This window comes from Phascolarctos cinereus, unplaced genomic scaffold, assembly GCF_003287225.1.
Source record: "Phascolarctos cinereus isolate Bilbo 61053 unplaced genomic scaffold, phaCin_HiC Scaffold_9;HRSCAF=440, whole genome shotgun sequence".
In the NCBI taxonomy this organism is placed as follows: Eukaryota; Metazoa; Chordata; class Mammalia; order Diprotodontia; family Phascolarctidae; genus Phascolarctos; species Phascolarctos cinereus.
The window spans coordinates 21,200,183-21,217,346 of NW_027556402.1; the positions used below are offsets into that span (position 1 = coordinate 21,200,183).

At 38.5% G+C, this 17,164-nt stretch overlaps 1 long non-coding RNA gene across 1 annotated transcript in view; it reads left to right on the top strand.

The window, feature by feature from the left end:
• Positions 1-288: 288 nt before the first annotated feature.
• Positions 289-17,164, top strand: part of LOC144455166 (uncharacterized) — a 53,900-nt gene continuing 37,024 nt past the window's right edge. The window contains exon 1 of the long non-coding RNA XR_013483876.1: positions 289-364. This is a non-coding gene — a long non-coding RNA (uncharacterized LOC144455166). The remainder of the gene's footprint in view (positions 365-17,164) is intronic.

A 17,164-nucleotide genomic window follows, 5' to 3' on the forward strand; every position in this document is an offset into this window, starting at 1 on the left:
CAAGCAAGACGATAGCACTCACTAGAGTCCCAGATCCTCAGCACAGGTTGGGATGGAGGGGTGTGGGATCACTCACTTAGTACTCCCTGGATGATTATTCAGGACCTCCCTCTCCCTGGGATCCTGATGGTGGAGGGTAAGAGGGGAATACAAAATTTTCCCAGTGAGAGGCCTGTGAGGTTTTCTCCCTTCTTCTCTGGGGATTGATTGGATAGCTTCACCCCATCTTTGTTGACAGAAAGCAAGTCCCCTCCCAAGCACCACCCCTTAGTTCTCTAAGCCTTCCCCAGGGGAGGGAGTTGTACAAAGATTGCTGAGTGCTACACTTGCAACAATATGGAGGAGATGATCAGTTTACAGGACAGTAAGTAATTGGCTTGCCTTTTGCCAACGCATGTGACAGGGTCTGTTCTTCTGCCACTGCCAAAGGGACTAACTCTGACATCTCCTGCTTCTGGGGCCTCCATTGCCTGCTGCTCTCTGCTAATTCTGGGGCCCACATCTGTGACTGCTGCCTTCTGTCTAGGGTCATTGAGGTCTATATCTATTCCTGATGCCCTCACTGCCATGGCCAACTACTACCCACCCTGGCCAGGGCAGAACAACTGCCACTCTGTCGCAACTTGGACCAGAGCTCTTCTGCCCTCTGCTGGGATACAGTGTCCTTAATGCCTTTCCTTATTGAATATTCCTGCTATGGTGAAGTAAATCTCCTTTTCTTAACCATTGAATAATCTCTAAATGCCTCATTTTGTCCCAGTATTGAACATGAACTAACAGAGGCCTGTCCTATCTCAGGCTCAGTCCAGATCAATTGGCTTAGTTATACAGGATTGGAACTGAATGATCTCATTGAAATGGGAGATGGGTAGTGTTAAAAGAAGAAATCAACTGCTAAAAGGAGGAAAGTATATGGTTTTCAACTACGTGTATGTGTGTGTGTGTGTGTGTGTGTGTGTGTGTGTGTGTGTGTGTGTGTGTGTGTAAATGGCAGTGTAATTGAACAAGCAGTCCTCAGTTCTATAACTCTATAGGCATAGCCAGCTAGTTGGAGGTTGGCATCAGGGACCCCAGTGATGACAAGATATAGACCAAGGAAGATCCCTAGAACTTTGGGATTGTCTGATAACTGTGCTGAAGGAATTGTTTGCAATTTTTAAATAATTGGCATTTGAGAGGCCAACTAGAATTGTGCCACATGGACTTTATTGTGATATTTTTGATTCAAGCTATTAAAGAAAATACTTGGAAGAACAATGTTCGTTTCTTCCCAGGAAACCAGAGACATTTCTGAAATTGGGGATATGGACAAATGTACTAATTGTACCTCAATTAATTTCCTGAAGTCAGGCAAGGGTGCTACATAAATTTATAAATGGTGAACTATGAGCTGTCATTTTTTCTTTGCAGATTCCAATGTGGTTCTCCTAAGCTCCACATGCTTTTCCCTAGCCCAATAAGTCTGGGATTCTTTTTTTAAAAAATTGTTTATTTTTAACATTTTATTTTAAAAGATTTGAATTTCAAATTCTCTCCCTCCCTCTAGCCCCTTCCCCACCCATTGAGGAGGAAAGCAATATGAAACCATTGTAATATGAAATAATATAAAACATATTTCCATATTGGCCATATTGCAAAAAAAAAAAGTGAAAAAATGTTTCAATCTGTACTCAGCATTCATCAGTTCTCTTTCTAGAGGTCATTCACATTTTTCATCATGAGTCCTTTGGAAGTAGGATCATTGTATTGATCACAGCAGAGTCTTTCATAGATGATTACCATTACAATATTGCTATTACCACGTACAATGTTCTTCTCAGTTCATATGTCCTCCTAGGTTTTTCTAAAGCCATTCCCCTCACCATTACTTACAATACAATAGTATTCCATCAAAATCATTAAACAAAAACTTGTTCAACCATTCCTCAATGAAGTGGCACTACTTCAATTTCCATTAAAAAAAATAGAAAAAAAACAAGCCTGCCAACCAATAGGTCAGTGAATTTGACTCTAATTTCTTGGACAATTCTAGAACATAAAAGAGATGCCTGGCAAACATATTTAAAGGGAAATAATGATTACAAAGAGTCAGTACTGCTTCATCAAGAATGCTTCAGGCCAGTATAACTTTAATTCCTTTAAAAAAAAAAAACAGGAGGACTGTAACACAAGGGTGAGCTCATGAATATTTAATAGCTAACTCTTTTTTTTAAAAAAAGTATGCAACACACTTTCAAGTTTAATAGCTATTATTAGTATTTTCTCCATCACTTTATGAAGTCTAGACAACCAACAAAACAACAAACCAAGCCCTGATTTTTTCCAGTTTCTGCTGCATAAATGCTTACACTGAAAATCTGACAAATGGCTCTCTTGAGATGGTCTGAGCTGGCTCTAGCACACCCCTGGTTGAGTGGTATACAAACAAAATGCTGTAGATATCATCTGCCTAGATTTTAGCAAAGCATTTGATAAAGTGCTTCATGCCATCCTTGTAAAGAAAATGGAGGGATATGGACAAGACAATAATATAGTGAGATAGATCCAGAACCCTAGCTGGACAGATTCTAAGAACATAGTAGGTGGTAATGGTCCAATGTCAGCATGATAGGAAGTCTCCAGTGAAGCACCTCAGGGACCTGTGGTTGGTCATACTGTTTAACAATTTTAGTAATGACTTGGATAAAGGAGTAGATGGTGTACTCTTCATATATGAGGATAAAATAAAACTGAAAGGGATATCTAACACCATGGATGACAGAGTAGACCATTGGATATAATCTAATGAGATTAAATCCAATAAAAACAATGCAGCACCTTACACTTAGGTTAAAAAAAAAGCAGCCCCACAAATGTAGGATGGAGGCAGCACAATTAGATGGCCATTTGTCTGAAAAAAATCTGGGGGATATTGTTGTTGTTTGCCTTTCATTCTTGAAGAGTACCATGACATCAGCAAGGTGCTGTCTTAACTTGCAAGAGAGTCGGATTTAAGCAAAGGAGGACTACGCAAAGCCACCAGCCTCACTTCTCTGAAGCCGTCTAAGTCTAGTGGATACATCAGGACAACTAGAGATGGCCCCGGATGCAGTGAGAGACCTTGACCTTTGTAAGTTAAGGTCTTTCCCAGGTCTCAGTTAGTGAATAGCAAACTGAATATAAGTCAACACTGTGACAGGGCAGTCAAAAAAAGTTAATGCCATTTTGGCCTACATTAATAGAAGCAAATTTTTTGGGAATAGGGAGATGATAGAAGCTCTGTATTCTTCCTTGGTCAGACCCCATCTAGAATAACGTGTCCAGTTCTATGTGCTGCAGTCTAAGTAGAATACTAAGTTACAAAATATCCAGAGGAGGGCAATCACAATATCAAAAGGCCTTGGGTCCATGTCATATGAGGATCAGACATGTTTAGCCTTGGGAGAGAAGTCTAGAGGGATTGGGGAAACGTATGACCGTTATCTTTAATTATCTGAAGGGCCACTATATTGAGGAAAGCTTCACTTATTCTATGTGGCCCTAGAGGACAGAACCAGGGGCAATTTCAAACAGACACGTTTATTTTAAAATTGTTTAAATTCAATTTTATTTTATTCTCAGTTCCAAATTCTCTTCCTTCTTTACTCCTTCTCCACCAACTGAAAAAGCAACAAATACAAAACCTGTTTCAAATATTGTCATGCAAAATAAGTTTCTATGTTAGCCATGTTCTGAAAAAAAGGGGCAACACCAGGCATCTCAAGGAAAACCTTATTTAGGGTAATACTTATGATCTAGAGCTTTGCTTTTAGTAAAAGATGTTTCTATTCTTTTCCTTGAGAGCACAAAATATGACTTTTTTTAAAAAAAAGTAAAATTATAACAGGTATTTATGAATGGTAATCTGGTAATAAGCAATCAGAAAGCATCAGCTGTCATATCATGGGCACAACCATAGGCAATAACCAGCAGCAACTATTTGTTTCCAAAATAAACATTCATTCATTCATTCATTCATGCATGCATGCACGAGCATATTTTTGTGTTTATTTGTAGTGAATCCAATGCCATTTTCTAATTGGTTTGTTTAAGCAGACAATCATGGATAACATGTGTTCTGATAAATGAACCCTACATCCATCATTCATCCATTCATTCAACAAACATTGATTAAGTGGCTACCATGAGCCAAGTCAGAATTTTCACTTTTTGTGAAATACTGAAAGGTTATCATAAATAATACTCTGCAGTACCTGCCACTGAACTGGAAGCTTTCATTGCATAAAAATGACAGAGATGATTACCTGAATGTACAAATTGAAGATAAAAAATTAGAAGAGAACAAGATAAGGAACTTCTTACAGATTTGTATAGGGAAAAGTTAACCAAACAAGTGATAGAAGAGATTTTAAAAACTAAGAATACACCATTTTTTACTACATGAAATTTAAAAAGCTTTCATACAAATGAAATCAATGAAGGGAGAAATTGTCAAACAGAAAGAAAATATTTGCATCCAAGATCCTGATAAAAAGTCTTATATCTACTATTTTAAGTTCATTAACACAAATGTATAACACTGAGAGCTATTTTCCAATAAAGATTGTGAAGGACATGAAGAAATAATTTTCAAAAGAAAAGCTGCAAATTATAAACCATCACAATAAAACAGGACCTAAACAAGAAAAATACAAAACAGAACAGTGCTGAGGTTTCACTTCTCCCCACCACACAAATGTTGTCAAGAGTGATAAAAGGTGGAAACAGTTCCTGTTGGAAGGAGCTCCAGAAAGACAAGCACACTGATGCACTCTTGGTAGGGTCACGAAATGGTCCAAATGTTCTATATTTCATCTTGGAATGATGGGAGAGAAGTGACTAAATTTTGTATGCCCTTTGAAAGGGTGATCTCATTCACTAGGCATACACCTGAAACAAAAATCCTTTCAAGGATCACTGGCTCAATTTGACTAGACTAGAGACTTCAAGACAACTAATCGGGCCATTCACTTTGGACCATTCTCAGTGATGCAGCTGAGAGAATGTGAGTAGTTATTACAGATAAGGAAGTTATGTTGGGAACTAACCGGCTGAGTGTAGTATGCATATATAAAGAGTTCTGGCTGAATTAAAACAGCCATTATTTTTACATCTGGAACATAGAAAGACCCTGTCTTTCTGTAGAAATTCTTCTGTAAATTTCCTGTATCCCACAAAACCAAAAAGTTCTTTTCTATTATGATCACAACCCATCCAAGCTTATTCTTCCTGCGTAACTATTGCCCACATCCTCCCATTAATTTGAATGAGAAGGTACACTAGGGTGCTGGAGCTTCCTTGCTTCCTCCAGCCTTAGTAAGGGCACCAGGGAAGCACTCTTGCCAGCCACTTATCATTCCTTCCTCTTGCCATGTCACCACCCTATCTTCTAGTCCCATCATTCCTTGATGAGCTCTTTCTTTGGAGGTTCTCATTGGGTTATACCTCGCAGTGGTCCTCTCCGGTTTCCTGTGGGATATCACTTTTTTTCATATTGTGGGAGCAGTTATATTTCACGACTCACTGCCATGTAGCAGCACCAATAATATGCTGCTATTTAAAAAAAAAAGTCTTTGCTTTCATATGAAGCTTGGGTACTAAAAGAGCTCTGCAGTTTGTTGTGGGCAATTTAGCCTGCTCTCCTTCTGTTGTTTGACTCTGGGCCCAACCCATTGTCCATCTGTACTGTTTATTCTAGATACACTAGCTCTATAAATTGGCTATCAAAATGCATGTTGAAATCTGGGCAATAGGAATTCCTCATCTATCTTCCTCCCTCCTCCCCTCCTCCTCTTCCTTCTTTCCTTTCTTCCTCCCTCCCTGTCTTCTTTCCTTTTCTCACCTTCTTTTCCTTCCTTCTTCCATATTTTGCTTCCTTTCTCCATCTTTTCCTTCCTTCCTTCTTTCTTTCTCCCTGTCTTCTGTCTTTCTTTCCTCCCTCCTTCTCTTCCTTCTTCCCTCCCTCTCTTCTTCCTTCCCTCCCTTTCCTCCTTCTTTTCTCCCTCCTTCTCTTTCTTCCTTTCTCCAACCATCTTTTCCTTACTTCCTTAATCCCTTCCCTCCTTCCCTCCTTCTTTCCTTCACCCATAATTTCACAAGTTAGTCTGGTCACAGTTTGGACAGTTCTGTTATTTTGTCATTTGCTGTCCTTTTCCCATCAATATTCATGGCTCTATCAATGGCTCATTGTATAGGTTCTGTGAGTGAGTTCTGGCTCACCTCTCATGGATTATCTCTGTGTCCTAGAGTTCCCCACAGAAGAGTGAGTAGGCAGGAAAGGCACTGGATTCAGGCTCTCCCTCCCTAACCCCATTTGAAATGAGATCCTCCTCAGCCTGAAGCAGAGTTAGGAGGTTACAGTATACAGTGACCTTTTCTTTTTTTTTTAACCTCAACTTCTGAGCTATTATCTGATTTCAGAGAGTTTCTTTAAAACTGGTGGGCAGTGGATAGAGCACAGGGCCTGAGGTTGAGAAGATTTGGGTTCAAATATAGCCTCAGATACTAGCCGTGCTACCCTGGACAAGTCACTTTATTTTGTTTGCCTCTGTATCCTCATCTGTAAAACGAGCTGGAGAAGGAAATGACAAACTGCTCCAGTGCCTTTGCCAAGAAGACCCCAAATGGGGTCACAAAGAGTCAGACACAACTGAGCAACAGCAGCAAAAAGTGTCTTCTATTCAGAGTCCACGTCACTGACTGGCCACCATTTCTTCCCTCCTGCTCGACAGAGAAGCTGTCTAACTGCTCTGTAGCCAATGGGTGGTTGGAATGCATCTTTTTCTATGGCTCCCACCATTCCTGGAGCCTGTCACATTAACAGGAAAGTTGCCCATTCTCTTGGTCACCTTGTGTCAGTGATCTGCTGTCTTGTATCCTCCCTGAATGCCAAGATTATTTAGCAAGACTATAAACTTGCTTATATTCCTGACAATGAATTCAGACTGAGCACTGTAACATGTTTTTTGGGTCGGTGTTCTGAGCTAGTCCCGGTTATTTGGTGGGGTTCTCTTTCAGTCAACCTCTCTGCTGAGAGCCTTACCAGGTGTGAGTGTGTATCTTCCCTCCACCTTCTAAGAATCCAGATTCAGAAGCCATTAATTAGTTGTGATTCCCACCTAAACATTAGCAAGTGTGATGTAAAGCCTGGAGCAGCATGCCTGGGTGAATGATACTCCCGCACTACAAACGCTACATGTTGAACTTGCTGGAATTTCTGCTGAGGCTTCAGAGCTCCTAGGATGTACACCAGCATGTGATTAAAACACTCAGGCTATGGGTCTCTTTAAGAATTATAAGGTATAATTGTAGACACATTCCTGCCAAAGGCAACATTTCCTCGCTTATCAAAGCCTACCTGGGTCAGAATGAGTCCTGGCAGGGAATATATATTTCTGCTGTAACAATTTAGCGTCTGTGGAGACTTTCTGGCTCCTGGTTGATTATATCTATGTATACATAGTAAAATGACCAGTCACCTACGAAGACATGCCTCATGGGCTTATTATTTGCTTCTAGATATAAGAAGTTAATGGATACGGTTCCTGTGGTTTTATGATATATTTTTAAAAAAAACCAAACCTGTGATTTCACTGCTTCTAGTGAATCATTTCCTCTGCTAACATAGATCTATATCATCTCTGCCCTTAGAAACTTTCCTAGGCACTGAGAAATTAAGTGGTTTGTCCAGAGTCAGACAGCCAGTATATGTCAGAGACAGGATTTGAACTCAGGCATTCCTGACTCTTAGTGCATTTCTTTATCTATTGCCTCTCTTATATTGCTGGCACTTTGCTTTCTACATATCCATAATGAGTCCATAGTATTTATTTGGTCTCATTGGGCACAGGTTGTGCATTTCTTAGTGATATCTGCTGCCCCCTTACTCTACTAAGAATGGTTTCTTATTAGCTATAGAGTTCTCTCTTGACCCAAATGTCCAAAACCATCACATAATGCCCTTATGGCTGTAGGGTTATATATCTTGACTAGTAACACTTCTTCATAGTACCATATATGTTCAGAACAAGAATCTGTTGCACAACTCTGGCTGCTGCCATCATCTCAACAGTAAGATGCCTTCCAGTCAATGGAATATGAGTCCCTTTGGGTCACTGCCTTGCTCCTTGGCTTATATCACTTCTTACATTCTTTCATCAGTTGATTTATATCACTGCCAGTCATCAGAGTACAATTGAATCAAATACAATTGACTCAGTGAAACAAGGTTTACATTTGTTAATGGCCTAATGCCTTGCAGAGGTTCCAGACTCACAGCTGCCCTTCCATTTGATCATGAACCCAGATCTCTGAGTCTGGAAGTTGGGAAAGTGAGCCCAGAGTAGGGCACTTCCTTGTTATAGTATTTTCCTATGCATGCTTTACATAGGAACAGTACCATTTTGTTTCGATACTGAAACAAAAGGTCACCTTAATAGAACAGAACTATGAAGGGATTCTCCATAGCCTTTATATTGAAACAGGAATTTAAGAATTTTTCTGGTTTAACAAAGAGAACTCCTGAAAAAAAAAGATGTTATTTGAAATGCAACAGATCCTAAATATAGAAATTCTATAATTTCACGTAGGAGTAAGGAGAACTCCAATTCATTTGAAGGTGGTGTGTAGGAAGGGAGAGGGCTAAACTCTGAGGCAGTATCTTTCTTGCCTGGAGCCTCCAACCACAGGGTTAACCTAGGATTACCCAGGATAAAAAGGCAAACCATACAGTGTAGAAATTTTGGTAGTGAACCTAAAACATCAAACAACTTTAGGTATAGATGTAGAAAGATCAGTAGTAGTTCACAATACAATTAGATACATGCTACCTGCAAATAGGCTAATTGTTCATGTTTACACATTATTTAAGTATTGCTATGTATTTTGATTTGCATATGCAGGGGAAGGGGGAAGGGAACACGCATTTTATTAAGCACCTACTTCATGCCAGATTCTCTATCCAAGTTGGGGTGATGACAAAGTATCTAGGCAACGCGGTACATGGAAAGCCGGGTCTAGAGTCAGAAAGATCTGAGTTTAAATCGAGCCTCAGAAACTAACTAGTTGTGTGACCCTGGGTAAGTCACTTCCCCTCTGTCTGTCTCAGTTTCCTCATCTGTAAAATGAGGATAATAATAGGACTTACCTCCCGGGGTTGTTGGGAGGAGCAAATGAGATAATAATAGTGCCTGGCACATGGTAAATGCTATATATAAAGTTTGCTGCTATGGCAATGATGATAATGATGATGATAATGAATACGGTCTGGAGGACAAGACTGAGTGACCACCCCATGCAGGCTATAGGTGAGTGTGAGACCCAAACTCTGCTACACACATAATCTTTGTTGTGTTTCTTTTTTCAAAAGTTATTTGTTTTAATCATCTGTGATCTGCCTTCTGATTCTCCCATCTCAAATCCACCCCCCACCCCAACTGAGAGCACAAGAAAAACAAGACCCATTATAAGCATGTTTTGTCGATAAGAAATTTCCACATTGGTCATGTCCTAAAAAAATTTGTCTCATTCTGCATTGAGCCTTTTACTTCTCTATCAGGAGATGGGTAGCATGTTTCATCATTAGTCCTCTGGAATCCTGGTGGGTCATTATGTAGATGAGTATAATGTGTTCAGCATAATAGTATTCTCTTACATTTATATACTATAGCTTGTTCATCCATTCTCCAACTTAAGGGCATCTCTTGAGATTCTCATTCTTTGCCATTTCAAAAAGAGCTATAAATATTTTTGTTAATCCTTATAATTTGTTTTGCTTAGGACTTATCCCTCTTTTAATCTGCCCCTCCTCTAATTCCTCTTCTTCCCTTCTCCCCTTTCTGTACTATTTCCCTGTTAAGTGATATGTATTTCTGTACCCAACTGTGTGTGAGTGTGTATTTATTTTTACTTCTTCTGACCAGTTCATATGAGAGTATGGTTCAAATGTCAAGTGTTTTCACCCACTCTCTCCTCCTTGTTTGTATATATATCAACTTCGGCACCCTGATTATGTGAGATAACTTTCCCTAACCTTCCTTTCCTTTCCCCATTCTTCTTCCCCTGTCTTTCAATTCTTTCCTTAAGATCATCAAGACATTACAAATCACTCCCAGGCCTTGGAGTGGACTTGTACTGAATCCTCATCATGATAGGGTTCAGATGGGACATGCGTATCGTTTCCACATGTTTTAATGTTTAAAGTTTATCCTTGTTTAGTCTTTTATCATTGTTCATTTGTGTTAATGTTTTTGTGTTGTTCTTTACTACTGTATATGAACTTCAAAGTTTCTCTGAACTCTGGTCCTTTCATCAGGGTTGCTTGGAAGTCCTCCATTTCATTAAACTCCCATTTTTTCCCCCTGTAGCATTATACTCAGCTTTGCTTGGTAAATTATTTTTGGCCATAAGCCCATATCCTTTGCTTTCTGGAACATCATATTCCAAGCTCACATAGTATTGTGGTTGTTGTTGTTCAGTCTTTTCTGTGGCTCTTTGATACTTGAATTCTTTGTTTCTGGCTGCTTTCAGTAATTTTTCTTTGACCTGGAAGCCCAGTATCTTGGCTATGATGCTCCTGGGAATTTTCATTTTGAGGTTTCTTTCAGCAGCTAACTGGTGGATTCTTTCTATTTCCACTTTGTCCTATGACTCTAAGAGATCTGGACAGTTTTCTTTTTAGGTTTCTTGAAATATCAAGTCTAAGCTCTCTTTTTTGGTCATGGTATTCATATAGTCCAATGCTTATTCATTTTTTTCTCCATAATCTATTTTCCAGGTCAGTTGTTTTTGCTGTGAGATATCTTGCCTTTGCTTCTTTTTTTTTTTTTAGCCTTATGACTTTGTTTTAGTATTTCTTGTTGCTTCATAACATCTTTGGCTTCTATTTGGTTTATTCTAATTTTCAGGGAGTTTGTTGCTTGGGCAAGGTTTTGTACCTCATGTCAAGTTGTTAATTCCCTTTCCAATTCTTTCTTCTTTTCCTTAAGCATGTTCATTCTGTTTATAAAAACATTTAAAACTCTTCTTTAAATTCTTGCTTCATTTCTTCCAAGAATTCTAGTTGGATTTCTGCCCAAGCTGTGTTTTTCTCTGATGCTTTTGCTTGTAGATATTTTAGAGTCATTCTCTTCTTCTGTACTTACGTCTCGAGCATCCCTACCACCCCAATAGCCATTTTGTGCACACCAGTTACATATGTAAGAGGCAAGAACTGAACTCAACTTTTCCTGACTCCAAGCCTAGCCCTCTATTTATTCCATCATGATGCCTCTCATAGAAAGGCTTGGGGAAGGTTCATGAAAGTATTATCCACATTGTGTGTTTTGTACTATGCAATTTTAGGTGTTTAATTATTATTATGACTACAATCCTCCAAAGCAGTAACTCTGGAATTTATGGGAGTGGTTACTAGACTATCAAATAACAAGACAAGAAAAGTCTCTGAACAAAGTTGGGGTGAATTCAAATTTAGGTACTCATTTGATCTGGGTTTCATGAGAAACTATTTTATATAATATTTTCTGGCTTTTAAAACATGCTGCCACTTTTTTTTTTAATTGAGAGGGGTGTGCCATCATACAAATTGCATCAGGCTGCTTTTGTGGAAATTAACTTAATAGATGCAATACCTGTTTAAGAAGCCTCTCCTAAAGATGCTATAATTACTATTACTCTGCTTTAAGAGCTAAATGCAACATTTAGGACTTGGCAGTTGGTAGAAGTTTTTGAGAAACTGAAAAGAGATTTGATGGTGATACTTTTAGAAAAACTTACGAGGCTGTTTTTAGATAAAATAAAGAGGCTACTGAGAAGCTTGAAAAGACAGAGAGAAAGAAGGAGAGGTCTTGATGGAACCGTTTTAACTTTCATCTTGTGAACAGAGGAAGTGAAAGCTTCATCCCTGCTGGGGGACATGCCCTCATGGACATTTCTCTACCTTCCCCACTCCCGGGCATCTTGTCTTTCCTTTATCATTTGGAGAGATCAAGAGATCATTGTTTCTCTTCTAAATATGACTTTATTTCAGCCTTGTAGATAAATACTTAAATGACACCAGCCTACTGAAATGTCTTACCTGTTTGGCTTCTAAGCAATGCACAGTAATGTAATATAATGAAAATTTTTTTTTGCTGTTTTCTTAATATAAATTATTTTTAGATTATTTTCTAAATTTAATTCTATGTTTAGGAGATTCTGTATTTAGAATTTTAAATTCTAAATTAAATATAAATTTCTAAATTATTTCTGGACAATTTGCTAATATGTTTTAGGAACTGTTTACTCAAATAAGCAAATAAAAAACAAACATAAACATGTTCATTACTTATTAAGAGTATTTTGACTATTATGGGGATGCAATTTTGATCAATTTAATTGAATTCAACAAACATTTATTAAATACTTATTACGTGCAAAACTCTATGCTAGATGCTGGAAATACAGAAGCAGGTTTTGACATAGTCCCTATTCCTAAAGAAGTGATAATGAAATATGGGGATGGCAGACACATGCAAATACATGTGATTTGAGGAGCGTGTGGTAAGTACAAAAGAGAATATTTACTATGAACAACTTGAGGAGGGAGAGCTCATTTTGAATTAGGGAGAACATCAATGATGGCTTTGGGAGAGACGTTTCCCTTGACTTGGACTTTGAAAGAAGTGAAAGACTTCAACAGGTGGCAATTGGAAGGAGGGGAAAGTCCATTCCAGGCATGGGAGACATGTTGTTGAGCAAAGACATGGAAGAGAGGATGTAGAATGTTGGGGGGGGGGCAAAGAAGTGTTCAGATTGGTTGTAACATAGGACACATAAGAGAAGATCGCAAAGATGGGTTGGAATAAAATTGTGGAGGACTTTGAATACCAGGATTAGTAATTTATACTTTATTTAATAGGCCAGGGGGGTCTTAAGAGAAAAGAAACAGCTGGTTAGTGCAGTGAATAGAGCATTGGGCCTGGAGTGAGGAAGATCTGAATTTGAATCTAACCTCACCTGTGTGGCCTTTGTCAAGGCATATAACCTCTGTCTGCCTCAGTTTCCTCATCTGTAAAATGGGGACAATAATAGCACATACTTCCCAGAGGTGTTGTGAGAATAATATGAATATTTGTATGCTAATAATATTTATAAAGCTCTTTTCAAACCTAAATATGCTATATAAATGCAAGTTATTGTTAGGATCAAACTATAATTGAGAGCCGTTCAGAAATGGCTAAAAACTAGCCTCACAGGGGGCAGCTAGGTGGTGCAGTGTATAGAGCACTGGCTCTGGATTCAGCAGGACCTGAGTTCAAATCTGACCTCAGACACATAACACTTACTAGCTGGGTGACCCTGGGCAAGTCACTTAACCCCATTGCCTAGCCAAAAAAAACAACAACAAAAAACCCCAAAAAACTAGCCTCACAAAGACTTCTGACGTGTGTGTATACGCATACATATGCATACATAGATACATGTATACATACATATATATATATATATATATATATATTTATGGGAGGTTAAAGGCTGACTGATGATAATGATAATAAAAGCTTTCGTAAGTACTTTTAGATTTGCAAAGTGATATACATATTCAATCTTACTTGATTCTCACAACAGCCCTGGAAGGTAAGCACAATTACTTTTTCAAATATTTTGTACATGAGGAAACTGAGGTGGATTGAGATTAAGTGCCTTGCCCATGGTCACAAAGTTAGTAAGTATCTAGGCTGAATTTAAATTTAGTTCTTCAGGCTTCAGCTCTCTATCCACCAACTCATCACAAAGATTTCTTTTTTCCTGTTGGCCAAATAGCGGAAATTGGGAACATTAAGGAGAGTGCAATGGGAAATAATTTCCCATTGTCTACTTGTTTCATTACGTTGTTTTGCAAACTAATTCTATTTTGAACATCATTTCTCTCTAAAAATGTGCAGACAGCTACAGTATCATCAGCCGCCTGACGGTCACAATTTATGTGGGAGTATGAGATGCAAAAAGTATAATTAGTCAGACTCGGGGAGAATGAACAACTGCTTTCCATCTAAAAGTGGAGCTAATTTTTAATATTAGTACTTCTGTCTCTTTTGAAGATCAGACTGACGTGAACATTTATCAACGCTGTGCATTGTAGCTGCTGTAGCCAACCATGTAATCCCATCTTTCAAAGCATAAATAATCTGCTCTTTGGTAAATTATGCTTCTTGATCTCGCACATTCAGTTGTATGTTTCTTCCTCAATTGCCTCACAAGCAAGGATTCACCTTCATCATTATCATTGAAGGTGACTTTTTGGAAAGGACACAAGACTGAGAGTGGGGGGTAGGTATTTACAAAGCCTGCTTGTATAATATTAAAAAGAATATTAACATACTTACTCTCATAACACAGGAAATCTTAAGGAAAAGGCTAAGTGTCTTCTTTTTGTGTTTAGTGATAGGTTTTGTTTTTATGTCACCTGGATTTTCCATTATATTCTTCTTAACTAAGGAAGCCATCCCTAATTTTGAAAAAATAAAAAAACGAAGAAGGGAAGAGCATTGCAGGAAATTTGGGTCAGATATTTACTGTTCCACTCATGGTCCTGTACCTCTGTGAGAAAGACAGGAAGGTTGGACCAGACAATTTTTAATTTCCCAGTATGGTATCCTCACTTACAGTCACTCTAACATGAGGGTTCTTAACTATTTTTGTTTGGTGGACCCCTTTTGAAGTCTGATGAACTCCAGGAACCCCTTCTCAAAATCAGATTTTAGAACACAAAATGAAATGTGTGTGATTACAAAGGAACCCAATTATATAGTTATCAAAATTTATATGTATGTGTATGTTTGTGTGTGTATATGTGTGTGTGTGTGTGTGTTTAAAAGTTCACAGACTCTAAGTTAAGAACTCCTGCTTTGAAAAGAAAAGAATCACATTTTATATCACATAGTAAATTTATGGGTGTTTTATTAATAATGTAGCTCTTCCTATACACTTCAATGAACCAACGGAATAGCTTCCTGAGGCTATCTATAGTAGGTTCTCAGGGTTTGAGTGCAAATGGGATAAGATTTCATGGCAATACCCACTTTGGGGCACCAGAAGAGTAGAGGATGAGCTTGGCCAGAAAGCAGCGTGGCTACAGAGATAGGGATGTGGCGCAGAGACTCTTTAATGGAGTGGAAAACAAGCAGGGTCCATGTGGAACAGCCAGAATTATTGTCCACAGCAGGCAGGCAGGATTGCAGCAGTTTGATTGGAGGAAGGGTCTAAGCAAGAGTGGATTAATTTCCCCTCCACCAGCTTTCAGAGCACAGTGGCTGAGGAATGTTTTCTTTCTCTTTTCTCCAGTTGTTTAGGCTGAGCCAAAAGACACCTTTATCCAGTTGGTTTTACATGTATGAAAGGTTAAGCCAAACTCTTCTGAGTGGTTATGGATCTCATCTAGGAGTCTCTGCAATGTTCAGGGGCTTGATACAAGCAGTAAGATGCTATTCACAAATAGGAACATTTGGAAGAACTCAATATTGACAGGGAAGCTGTCCTTAGCTGTTATCCAATTGGGAAATCGCTCTGGTGTTACATCTTTGTTTCAATTACCAGATCATTTAGTGTAGCAGACTCTTATCAGTGATAATTTGTGCAAATGTTTTCTCCACTAATTTTTATTTTTAATTGTTAAATTCATTCTTGAAATTTATTTTTATGTTTGTTGGTGTTTTTGTTCAGTCATGTCCAACTCTTCACAACCCCATTTGGGGTTTTCTTGGTAAAGATACTAGAGTGGTTTGACATTTATTTCTCTAGCTCCTTCTATAGATGAGGAACTGAAACAAACAGGGTTAGGTGACTTGCCCAGGGTCATACAGCTAATATGTGTCTGGGGCCGGCTTTGAACTCAGGAAAATGCATCTTCCTGAGTCCAGGCCTGACACCCTATCCACAGTGCCACCTAGCTGCCCATTTATTTTTATATGGTCAAATTATATTTTGATATTTTTTGATCTTCTTAATCCCTTGTTCAGTTAGAGTCTCACTCTTAGCCATAATTGCGAATAATACTTTTTTCTATTTTTTTAAATGTAGTGTGCTTTTTATTCAGATTGCTTGCCCATTTTGAACTTATTGTAGTATAAAATCCTGACCTAAACCTAATTTCTATAAAATGACTTTTTAACTTTGCTGGCTGTTGTTAACAAAGGAGTCTTTCCTCCAATAATTTACATTCTTGGATTTATCAAACACTGGACCAATGTTTTCTATTTCTTCTGCTACATCTTGCTAATCCATTCTGATGAACCTATAAGGAACAAGCCCTTTCACATGTGGATAATTTGGTTGCTTGAATGGGCAGAAAAATGTTTTTTGTATATAAAAAAGAGAGAGAAAATTCACTTATGAAGAAACAGAGATAAAATGTGAAGTTGCCCCACATTGTTAGGAGGACTAGATAAAGAACTGCATGTCAGCTGAACAGCCTAAGAAGATCTCTTTGAGGGCATCAGGATGACTGAGGTATGTCTGTCAGCTCATTTGCATGACTGTTTTTAGAGCTTGAAAAGGTATAACTGACAGAATTGTAAATTAAATAACTGCTTGGAGACTCAGAAGATAACATAAGGACTGAGAGAAAAGTGGATTTAAGATTTATTTCATGAAGGAAAGATGAATCACTGATTCTGATTTGAGGTGCTGGAAGCAGTGAGGGAGCTGTATTAAGAAGGGAGCAAGAGGCAGCCTCACGGGAAGCATCATCAGATCGAGAGCAGAAAAGGATCAGATTGGTACAACAGGAGCCTGGTGAGCGGGACAGCTAGCGGAGAGGCAGCTTCACGTTGCACAGACTGACCCTAAAGGAATCAAGGAAATGAAAGCCTGTAGTCTGTAGTTCTGAGTTGTTCTGGGAACAGGGATTTCCCATTCATGTGCCCCTGGGCAACTATCCCCCATATTGGGGAATTGGTGGGAGACTGACTCATACTTAAGGATAGACTGCTATACTGATTATTTATCCATTTACTTGCCTTCTGTTGAATAACTAATGTTATAATTATTTTTGCTTTTACCTGATTGTTAAGTAATTGAGTTTGAGTAAATGGACTCATGGTGACTGAGTTTGTGTTAACGGGAAGTACATCGGTTAGGACTCAGAAGCTACAGTGGTGAGCAGTAAGAG